Raw genomic sequence first — 12,584 nt, forward strand, 5'->3', positions numbered from 1 at the left:
AACTTGCATTGTGAATTAACTATGGCTTGAATTAACATAATGGTTTAGATGAGAAAATAATATTTCCAGATCAACTGGAAATGCTTGAGCATATCTGATGAAGGAGGACTGGTTTGCTTCTGGGATGACAGCATTTCCATCTCCATATAGCCCAAGCTCAGATGCTTCTCTTGCATTTACTAGGAACGAACCTTAAATCTTAATTTAAACTAGTCTGACTTTAATGAAACCCAAGACGTAGACCAAATTTTGTGCTAAGAGGAGGTGTTCATTCCATTAGGTGGAAGGAAGAAACAGAGGTAAACACTAAGGTCAAAAAAGAGGTCACATCAAACAGAAGCAAGCTGGACAATGAGTGGGAAAGGACAGACAGGGTGAGGGATGGTTTGGAAAACGCTAAACTGACCAAGGATGCTCTGTCAAGTCTCCAAAAAGACACAATAAGACACAATAAAAGTGGCTGCCCGAGGAAGTGATGGACATTAGGGGGATGTTTGAAGAAACAGAAAAACGCAGGGGTAGGAAAGGCACAACATACTTGCCAGACACAGCATTCAGATAAGATTTAACTGTAGTTAAATCTGCTAATTGTACACCTGCCATTTTATCAATTTGGAGGCTAAAGGTGCAAGACATAATGGATGCTGGGCTTGGAGCCAAATCACAGCTCCTGCTGCTTAACCTCCAGCTACTGTAAACCAGCAGGGGTGCTTTTGAAAAACAGAAAAAACACTGGTAGGTAAATACGTTGTTTTTCAAACATCAATACATGTCTGTTACAATTTCTCCAATAAAATACACAATAATCCTAATGAGCATTAGTACTGTTTTGAATTAAGGACAGCCTGGAGCTAATAGTTAAATCCAAGGCCCAGCAGCAAGGGAATACATTGGGTTCCCTGCTCTAGGCTGGGAGATACATTTGGCTGGTTGGATAACATGGAAAAGTGAGAAAAGCGTGGCCAAAATGGCATCACTGAGAGGTGACAGCCTTGGGGACGTTCGCTTCAGAGCAGCATTCAGTGCAACGGGCCCTGCCCAAAGCTTTGCCCCTTCTACAGCCACTGAATTCACCTCCTAAAAAATGGGCAGATTAAGGAACTATTCATTCACTTTAGAGTGATGTGTCGAAATCTCAGGCTGCTCATGCTGGCAGGCTGCTGGAACAACACAAGACAGCGGCTTTTCACACCTGCATCTAATATGAATCACCATTTATTTAATAAAATAGGATTCTTATGAGGCACTAGATTACATAATGGGTTACAGAGCCATTTGCTTACACACTTCTGCTTCAAATCCAGCACTGAATAGCAGCAACAGAAAATTATCACCAACTGATGCTGGTTCTACAGATTACTTGAAATTCACTGATGGTGTAAGTTTGGCCTCAGTGGGTAAGTTACTCCGATACAAAAGTCACATCCATAGTTTGAACTAATTCAAAGCATATTTTAAAGCATAGAACATTCAAAAAAACCCTGAAAAATAAAGATCTTCCTCATCTATTAAAAGATACTCAGGCTAAGAGTTGGAAACTTTCCATCGTGCTAATGGCACCTGTTTAATGTGGGTTACACACACTGGGGGGTTATCTTTTCTTTTGAAACCAGTGCTTAAAGTCTATATTCCTGCAGGCACGAGTGCGGCTCTGAGCTGTCTGGGAGAAGGAGCAACAGCAGCTCTGCAGCTACAACTTCTCCATTCGCCACAGGTACACACGACACAACCAAACAGCATCACAATGTGTGGAAAAGGCCAAAGACCCCCAAGCTCTTTGGGACATGAGGTGAGGACGTGTCCCACCTTAGAGGATTTCCTTTCAGAACATGCTGTGTCTGCCATACAGGGGATTTACTCCTTTGTGCTGCCCCGAGTTGTTGTTCGTAGTCATTTGGTCCACAAAAAAATGTTACTAAAAATAAAGATCAAAAAATGTCCTCTCTCATTTTCAGCCTCACCCTCTTTGGATGATCACAAGAGATTCTCTGACCCATGAACTAACTGCTCTTTTTGATAAAAGCAACTGGTAGAAAAGCTAAGCAAAGTACTGGCTAAAACCAACAACAAAAGGACAGAGGAAAAATAAGACGAAATCTTACTGTGTTTTTAGAGATTGTGAAATGTTACAAATTATTTTGTCAAAAAGTGTCTCAGGAACTTCTAGAGTTGCATTTTTTTTTAAAATGATAAAAACCTAGATACCTCCATTGTATAATTAAATTTCCACAAAGAAAGAGGACTCGTGGATCTGTACATGCAAGAGGACACCCAAATATCTGTAAGATTCAGAGCTCTCTGACACGGATCTTTTGCCTCTTCTCTGATGCCTTTGAAATACCCACGGGGGAAAACATGTCTATAAGTTTTCTTTACTACTGGCCTAATTATTCCTGTGCTAACACAGGCATTGCAGTTGATCAAATGGAATCTATATTTTCTTTCACATCCCAGCCTGGGGTGTCAGAGAGGTCCCTTCCCTTGGCAAAAGCAGCAGATCCAGAGTGGTGGCCGTGCCATAGAGCAGCCAATGTCACCCAGCACCATGAGCTTCTGAGAAAGGCAAGGACGTGACAGGAAGCATTTTAACCATAACCACTGCAAAAATTTTATCCCAAATAAGGTGATTTTTGTTGTTTGTAGGGGTGGTTGCTTTTTTTCTTTTGGTCTTGTTTTGTTATCCTTTTGTAAGTCTTGGCTAAAACGACTTTTTTATGTTGAATGCAGTCTCCATATAGAGACAGTCCCTAAACGAGACAGGTAATAAATATTCTTTAACAATAAATCACAACAAGAGGAGAGTTTTTATGCCTTTCAAAAACAATGCAATAAGGGGGGATCCTGGCAGTGATGGGGAGGTGGTTTTATTCTTAAGTTGCGGCCAGTCGTTCAAAGCCAAAGCTCATTTTGTGCAGTTGTCTTTCATTGCCAAGTATAAGATTCTGATTTAAAACGACTTGGTTTGCATCTTTGTTTATATTCGATTCTCTAAACTGAAAGAAATCCAGCATTATTCATGGCTCCCCAGTCAATTTTGTCTTCACTTCCAGCTTCTCATGAATAGCGCTGTATTACAACAAATATATTTTAAATGAACAGTCTTCCCTGGAAACATTTGTGCTCCATTTTGTGAGAAAAAAAGTTGTTTTAAACAAGATTACACCTCTGACAGGATTACACCTGACATGAGTGTAACCTTTTACTTAAATGAATAGTGATTTTCAAAACTGTGGGCTTTCAGAGTGTATTATATGACATTATTTTGCTATCCATGACACCTCTCAAAGTCTCAAGGCTTTTTCCCCCTTCTCTGCTTCACATACAACGTGTGCGGAGTCTCCCCAGTTTTACTGGCAAATTAAAAATGAATAATGCAGCTGTTAAAACAAAAAGCTTCAACAAGAAACTATTTCCTCCTTTGTGTTCTTCAAACAGTTTACAGGCTCGATGACCTGCTGTTTATAGCCCATGCAGGCTACGAGATATTAAACAATATTCTTACTGTATTCTTACTTTCTCAAAGCCGACCCACGTGTTTTAATTCTAATGCAAACACTGCATGAAAATAGACTGAAAGCACAGTAAGAAAGTTGCAAAAAAATAAATGCGATCCAGACAGATAGACATATAATTAGATATCAAAGGGGTTATTTTTAGTGTTGCAAAGCATTTCTCATTTATGTATGTATTTATTTATGAGCCTGGAAAAGCCCTGGAAAGCTACCAACGAATTTTATTGAAAACTAAATAGGATGCTTACTTAGAACTGTGCGGTGATGTATCAAACACATTTCGTTTTGCCATGTTGAAACATTAAAACGGTCGGACGTTTCTCTATCCATCTCTCTGTTATATCAGCAGAAAATGTAAGAATTCAGACCACTGTGACTGAGGTTAAAGGGAATTCAGTATAACTCACTTTCCCAAGGAGCCAGCAGAGAGATTTGTAGCATGACAAATCACTAAGGAAGAGTATGTAAGAAGTAGTAATTCAAAGCTGGTGACAGTTGTTTAATTAACACTTTCTTCTGACTTCTTGCTGCGTATATTATTTTATACAAATTATGCTCACCTACCAACCAGCATGTGGGCAGAAACAGCTATAAAAAAGTTTACACTGAAAATACTGTATCTTGCACTAATACATTTTCCTCTTAAACTTGGTCCCAGAACTATTACCAGTCACTGCGGGTATTGTTGGGTCTTTTTTGTTACAGATTGTTTTGCTGTTGCTATTCCAAGGCACCCAGAAAGGTGGAAAGCCCAGGTCAGAGTGAGCGCTGTGCCCTGTAGATGATGCATCTCAAAATTCCTCTGTATTCCAGCAGTGAAACTTCAGCCCTAATCCAGCAACCTGAGAACTCTGTGCTGCAACCACTAAAAAGGAACAATTCTGCTCGGAGTATCCTGAAAAAGGCTAAAAATCAATGACATTCAGAACCTATTTTTCATTACATGATAATTAAGCTAAAAGTTACTGCCACCTATCCAGAGTTGCAGAACATTTGCAATTCACATAGTGGTGAAAATAATCTGCAACACTGACCAGCATGCACAGAGAAAATATAAACACACAGAGAAATAGGTGTATAGCTACAGACATATAGTAATATAACTGTATCCCTTCCATCACTTAATTTTCCCTTTTTCTTCGTATAAAGGTACAAGATCACTGATAATAACTCAAGAATCCTCATAAACACCATCAAAAACTCACAAATAGCAAAAAAAGAAGAATCTGAGAAGTCTAATAAATGAAAAACACAAAACAAAAACCCAACCCTAATGGATCCTCTTTGAAATGTACAAAATATTTCAAATAAAACCAAAATAATTTTAAAAAAAATTTAAATGTTAAGACAATGTTAAGAAATGGGGGATATTATCAGAAATCTAAAAAAACAGGGAATTCATTTTTCATAAATTCCTACTGCCGTACAACAACAACAAATCCATGGGATTCTGATCTCCATACAAGAAGGCAAAACATCCTGGATGATGGTGCCTTTTCATCAGTAGTAAAACAACATTTCAGGATGTAAAATAATACCACTTTTATTTATCTATCTATCTATCTATCTATCTATCTATTTATCTATCTATCTATCTACCTACCTACCTACCTACCTATCTCTCTCTCTCTCTCTCTCTATCTCTCTATCTCTCTCTCTATCTCTTGTATCTCTCTCTCTCTCTCTATCCGGTTAATCAGTATTTAGATTCTTTCCTACAGCAATTAAAACATTATTTACGCTCTGCAGTCTCACACCTGATGTCTTTTTCCTGAAGAGAAATGTTCCAAACGTTTGACATCAGTTTTGACCAAAAAAAACCCCAAATAAACACGTATTTGAGTCTGTGCACTTAGGTCATATGAAACAGCCTCAAAATTCCTCTGCTCAAACAAAAATCTTCGTAAAATCGTTTTACGTAACCTCCCCATCCTATCCACTTTGGACTGATCTAAAGGAATTAGATTACAGGTAAAGAACGCCTCTGCAAATAGTCCCGCTTTTCATCCATAACATTCTGTCAAAATATATTCAGAAAAAAATAGAAATAAAATGAGCAGCTTTAAACGTCAAGTAAACTGATGTTTGGGGGTGAATGAAGGATAATTCAAAAAATCACAGCACCTTTCATGTCCTTGTTATTCCTTTTGCTTTATTTCCAAATAGTAGACTGAAAATAGTTATGTCCTTATTTGTTACCTATGATCTGACTATTTCTATTTGAAAATAATTTGCTGTATTTTTGGCTGAGGAATATGCAGATTCAGCACAAGAAGAAATCCTATACTTTGCTTGCAAGAAAGAGAATGAGGCTGTACTGTTTTTAAAACATTCCAGATACAATAATATAATTCTTATGAATCTGAAGAAATGATATCAAGATAATGACCTCCGAGAGGCTACAATTTTAAACCTTTTTCCTGCCATAGGGAGCTGGAGGATCAGCAGTTAGTGTTCCAATTCAAGCCCCAAGTCTGTGCCAACATATTTTATAAGCTAAACCCAGGTTTGGGAGACAAGCTGAATATTTTTCAGAGACTAAACCAGTATAAATCACAGAGTGCCAACACACTATGAGGTTAATGTTGTGTTTTACTACAGTAAGCAACTTCTATCACCATTTAAAATGAGACAAGCAAAATTCAGGCAGACAAAATCTCATGCATCAAAGATTAATTTTTCCAGTACTGAGCGTAGGCTTTCACTACTGAGAGAAAATATTAGAGTGGGAGCAGAAGCAACCGCTGCAGTTAAAGGAGCATAAACGTTTCCATTATAACCCATTATAACCCCTTCTCCTTGTCAGCTGACTGCAGCAATCAGAATTTTGTTTATTTTTCTGCTACACATTAGACTTTTTATTATTATTCTTCGAGTAAAAAGGACCAACTATATCCAAATATAGTGGAAATAAAATATATTAGCCTTAAGGGACACAACGCCCTGCTCCAGTGCCAACACGCCTGAGGAATGACTGTATGCCACCAGTGTGGAAAGGCATGTTCCACTGAAAATCATTTTTCACTGAATGAGGAGGCATTTTAAATAGCGCCTTCCACATAAATTAAGCATTAGGAAAGAGTTTACACCTTGTAACTTACTCTCTGTTTTGTCAGGAGGGTATTCAGAGGGGACGCTGACACCAGGGAGCCGCGGTACCAAACAGAGGGAAATTTGGGCTGTGCCCGCTCCTGTCCTGGTGTTCAACAACCACATTGGAGCAAGTGATGCCCAGAAGAAGAAGGTTTAGATTTAGCAGTGGGGATCGATAGTAAAACATCTCCTTTAGCCACAACTCATGCATTTGTTAACTGAACAGTTTGATGTGAAATGAGGATTTCCAGCGTTAACCGCAGCATGACCCTACATGGAGCGCTGACAAACGTGCACTCCGGTCCATTCACAAATTAAATTTTAAAGAATCTATCATTAAAAAATGTATATGAGCTAGGCTCAAATCCAAGGACAAAGACCATAGACTCTCATGATGGAAGATTCTTGCTGATTCATAGCCACACATTTCAACTGGTGGATACAGCACTTGGCCCTTTGCTACCCAAACTGATGACAGACCCTGAGCTGACTTGGAAGAGAATTCGATGTTGGAACTTGTTTAGTTGCAGTTGATAAATGCATTCCATGTTATTCCCCAGGAGTCCTAACTTTTCCCTCTGTATGTGTATGGGGGTACCTAAGGGAGAGACAAGTCATAAAGCTTTACAATATAACATAAAATCTAAGCAGGTTTTAGGACCGAAGAAGTAATCATTAATATTTCCCTTCCAACACATTTACAGCATATGCAATGTATGCTGTTGTTAATGGCGAATATAGCAGGTCATTAAGATGACTGGAGCCAATTAGGTGAAATTAAAGCACAATAAAGACATCACTGCACTTATTTTCAAAATGGTTATAAAATACATGAATTGAGCATATAAAAAAAACACCTCTGAAATCTAGACAAAACCAGAAGAACACACAAATACACAGTAAATGCTTTTATTAACCATCAAAAACCCTTTCCCAAAGAAATCCAAACAACAAAAGCATTGCTCAAGAACAAGGAGTCCTGGACCTTTGATCATTATTAACTTGCTTTGCTTCATTTTAAATTTAATTTTCAAATCTGAAGCAACGATAAAGATTTAAGAAATACAGCAAAGGACAGCAAACAGTTGCTGCAATTTAGTGCTGTTCCAGGAAATACCCAACTAGAGCTTTTTTCTAGCTCTGTCTACAGGTGTCAAGCAGTTTGGGCACAACGGTGACAAAAATTTGATGCTACCCAAGTAAGGCAACCAGTATAAAGACAAAATGATAATAACATTTATGAAGCTTCAATTATATTAATGATCGTGTCACCCTGTGTTTACCAGCACCCTTTTTCAGCTGAAATTTCATCAAACTTCAGTCTATTTATGCATCTGGTGGCACATGTGTTTTCACTTAGATATTTAAAAGCAATTGTGGGAGAAGATCAAGGACATTGTTCCAACATGGACAAGTTAGTCTTCTCTAAGCAATCCTCTCTTGGCCACTTATTGCTCGCTTTTAATGCCTTCTTTTCAATTCCCAGACTTATTATCCTATTCCCAGAGTTACCTCTTTCCAGACGAAATAGGAAGGTAGCAAACTGAATAATCACGCAAAGATAACGTTCTGCTGCACATTAGAAGCACGCAGAAGAAAGTATCGCTCTGATTCTTGCCTACCAGAAATTTCGAATCATTTGAGACAAAATTTAAGTATTATTAAATCAATCAAGGTTTAAAAAGTAAGTAAACAAAGTTTTGTGGAACCCTGGGAATTTGAATAATATGCTTGAATATTATGCCCCATTTCTCCAATTGATCTGGCTTAAGAGTATTGGAGTAGGGTTTTGGTGTCAACCTTTTAATTACAGCTCTGTAAGCCATCTCCAAGCGAATACAGAGAGAGTTAAAATTGCTAACCTCACAGCCTTACTTTAAAATAATACCCTCCAAATATTCACCTTTAAAATACAGAAAATGATGCCTATATAGTAGAACACTTTTTAATCTCTGCTTTTTAATCCCCACTTTTTAATCTGATTAAACAAATTTAAAGGCTGCTTCCTCCTACTGCGTTTAATACCAGCACTCCTCCTAACTACTTATTTCACAGCAGGAATTGTCTTTGAGAGCACAAGCACATTATTACTCCAGATTGATCTACACAGTGGCTTTGGACCAGGAGACTACGCTATATACAGCATTTCCTAAAGGACATTGCTTAAAGCACTAAAAATATCAAGCAAACAGAAAAATTTATTCTAAATATTAGAGGTTTATTAACAACATAAACCAACGTATTAGAAACTGCCTGGCATTTCCAGCAAGGCACCTCCACTGGAAGTCCACCTTTTGGATTTAATTTACCAATGCTTGGCTCTATCCCATATTAGAGGCCATAAAATTTTATTTCCTAGGTTTAGGAGTTTTATTATCAAACATTTTTCAGAAAAAATAAAGAAATTATTAGTGGAAATAGTAAGAATAGAAAAAAGTTGGTTTGGGGGTCCTTTCCTGCCAAGGTCAGGGTACTGATTCCCTGTGCCGAATGTTGTCGCCACATCTCCAATTGGTTTTAAGCCCGTTAAATACCTTGCAGAGTGGGACTGTATTTTTTAATGTGTTCTGACAGGGTCTTTTTTTTTCTAGTGGACCTCTGCAAGCAGATAACAAGCCACAAGGCTGTTATGGACCCTCGGTTCCAGCCATAAACGCGATTTACATTCAGACCATTTTCTGCCAGTATAACCAACTGAGACTATTAATCAACTGAGAAAGAAAACAAGCATTTGTAGAGCTTTAAACAGACACCGTTCATCTGTTATTTAAAGCATGACGCTATCAGGGTACTGCTCAATGTTTGAGGAGCAGTTGTACAATATTTAGAATGAACTTTTATTTAAAAGGAACAACAATATGAAGTGCAGAAGTTAAGTAATTGATGATCAGTCTGGGAGAGCATGAAAGGAAAATATCTCCAAGCAAAAGGCACTGCCTTTTTCAGCCCTGCAAAGCGCTATGAAAACGTGGGTGCCTGCATAGGTGTTTGCTGAAAAACAATAGATGACATCAACCAAATTATGTATTCAGCAAACAACTCCATTGGCATTTGGGGGGACTTTGTGTAGGCTCTTGCAGCACACAAGGCAGATGGCGATCGCACTGACTTCTGTAAAACTATACTGAACATTACATTAACGGGTAATTAGAAAACAATTTGATTTCACTTCTATTTTCATAGAGACTATTTTTTGGCATTCAAAAATATATATCTCAAAAAGTTCATAGAGCAACATCTCCAGGCTATAGACGTGTTAGTCGTGGTCTGTTTGCACTATCAGGATAAAAAGATGAGGGAAAAAAAGCTGATGATTTTATGTATTCTCTCCCTGAACGTTTACTGTTATTTGTGTATTTCACAAGCTGATCTCTGACTCAGATGCACCAAGAACAAACCACAGAAAGCTAGCCTATAGCCTAAATCTTCACATCTTTCAGTCAGACAGTCATTTTCGATTTTTCCTTTGTGAAGAAATCATTTAGCAGACCTGTTCTTATTCAACCTAAGTAAATACAGCAAAGTATTCAATAAAAATAAAACAGATCATAAAGGAGATTGCAAGAGTGCTTTTTATCTACTGACTACCAGCTTCCTACCAAAGCGTATCTTCGCTTCAAATGCCGAATTTAACTCCAAAATCCTCCAAATTGTCTATAAAATAAAGCAATACGCTGCATGATCTTTGAATACTAAATATTCTTTACCATGGAGTCCTCAGCTCCAGCCCAAGTCCTGCCTCCCACAGCCAGGCCGGCCCGGCCCACGGCAGCTCTGCTGATTTCAGCAAAATGCTCCCAAGCAAAGCAGTTCAGGATTGAGAACTAGTGATGGGAAAACCCCAGGGGTAGGAAATACAATCGTAACATTTTGCAAATCTGTTAAATAACAACAAAAAATAACAATTCATCACGCTAGGAAATAGATTTCACATTTACTACCATTACTCATCCAACTGCAATCATGACAAGAGCGGAGACAACAAAATAATCATTGCACTACTCAAATTGTTAATGCATTCCAGTAGCTGGTCTCCTATATACAAACAGATAAGTGAAAAGCAAACTCATTGTGAGAGCTGGCAGTTGTCCATTCACCTATAACCTCCCATGAGTCACTGACACACCAGATTGCATCACGGCACATCTGGATGGAGAAGTCCAGACCTCCCGTCATGTTGTTGCTTTCATTACCAAAATCAGATGTGAAACAGCTTCCACAGTTAAACTGTAATACTATTACGGCAAAGTGACACAGAGTGACAAAAGATATCTAGTGGCTCTATAGCTCTTTAAAATATGAAAATAGAGTCTTGATTGTTTGATTACTTTCAAATGAATGGGCTACAAGGCACAATAATTTAATGAGTCTACAACCAAACAGGAAAAGTAAAAGAAAATAACAGCCAGTGAACACAATTATGTTTTCAGGAAAAAAAATCTAAGAAATCAAGAGCACCTAATTCTCAGGCTCTACACGCAAACCGTACATTTCCCTGCTTGTGCCTGTGTGTCAGATAAAGTATCTTTCCACTTCTCATGTTGATGCATGATCAAATAGAAACAGACGTGTCTTTGATGCAATTTCAATTTCTAAGAATATTGATTAAGCAGAATATTGACTTTTCTCTATGTCTGGTTACAGGTTTTATTTCCAACTGCAAGTGATAATGGGTTTTCTCATTGCTTTGTTTTGTTATTCCTACATAAAAAACAAGCAAAAAATTTTCCTATAGTCTTCAAACAGGATCTCATTCTACAAACCGAACTTAAGCAAGACTCATTAAACTGCTACAATATTTAAAGGGAGGCCATATCTCAGACGTGATCCTTTCTAGCACAGTTCTGTGCTCCTTGCTTTGGTACCTTCTATTCAATTTCTTTTATTAAAATACATGGGAGGAATTATGCACCTATACATGAACAGTTTTTCCATACCTCCCAGATATTTTCTTAAAGGGGAACAATTAATCATCAAAAATCCCCAGTATATTACAATGTGTTATAAAACAATCCTATCAGCTTTATAAGAATCTGGTGAAGATTTTGGCCATAAACAAACCCAACATTGCTAGCATATGGAATCTTCCTCAACAATTTCCCTGAACTCTAGTCAAATTCACCTTTCAGAAGTAACTATTAGAGTGGTAAAAATATAGCAATTATCACTGTCAAGGAAATAATTGGTAGCTCTCGTCATCATGATCACAGAAGGTGCCAACAATTTACTTCTTTACCAAAGGCATTAAGGACCACAGGAACCTGCTACTGCAGTAAGCATTTGATTTTACAGGAAAGTAGAAAAAATTGCGAGATGTGATCTAAATACATTTGAATGAGTCACGTTCCTAGTGCAATCTGCATATTAAAAAAGAGATGTTGAACTCTAGCTACATGCTGTTTGTAATGCTTTCTCGGTATTTGTATCATCATAACTTAATATACTGTTCTGTAAGATCCTAACTTGCAGATTTCCTACTTTTCATTCTTACATAATAGAGTGGCCAACCAACATGCTGTCAACATGCTAGGTTTTCCAAGACAAGCTCAACACGTATGCAGCAAGGTCAAATAGCCGTCTTCCTATTTTAAATAGGATGGGAATTTGTACACTTTCAATGTGCAAAAACAATCCAGCACCGAGCTGTGCTCTGCTGAAAGCTCAAGTGTGACAGATGCCTTCTCAGTAATTCCCAATCAGCCCCTACGTAGCAGCTGAAAACACAACACATCACTTTGATCTCCTCCGCTCTCCGAGTATTCACAATCAAGGAATCTGCGTGAAGAATATGAAATACACAGCATTTCCAGAAATTGTCTCCATGGAACTTAGAATATGATAATGTGTATTTTGTTCATACTTCATAAAGCATTTCCAAACCTTTATTATGCATATGATATGTTTAAGCTTGCAAAAAACTAAACATGAAAGCTGCTTTATATTTTAGAGACGTGTAGGTTTCATAGGATAACACAGGTG

The 12,584-nt window shown here is 37.8% G+C and overlaps 1 protein-coding gene across 1 annotated transcript in view; it reads right to left on the reverse strand.

The window, feature by feature from the left end:
- Positions 1-12,584, reverse strand: part of MACROD2 (mono-ADP ribosylhydrolase 2) — a gene marked incomplete at its 5' end in the record, with an annotated part of 853,200 nt that overhangs the window by 581,985 nt on the left and 258,631 nt on the right. The gene's annotated exons all lie outside the window — the stretch shown is intronic.

This window comes from Nesoenas mayeri (genome assembly GCF_963082525.1).
Source record: "Nesoenas mayeri genome assembly, chromosome: 3".
Classification (NCBI taxonomy): domain Eukaryota; kingdom Metazoa; phylum Chordata; class Aves; order Columbiformes; family Columbidae; genus Nesoenas; species Nesoenas mayeri.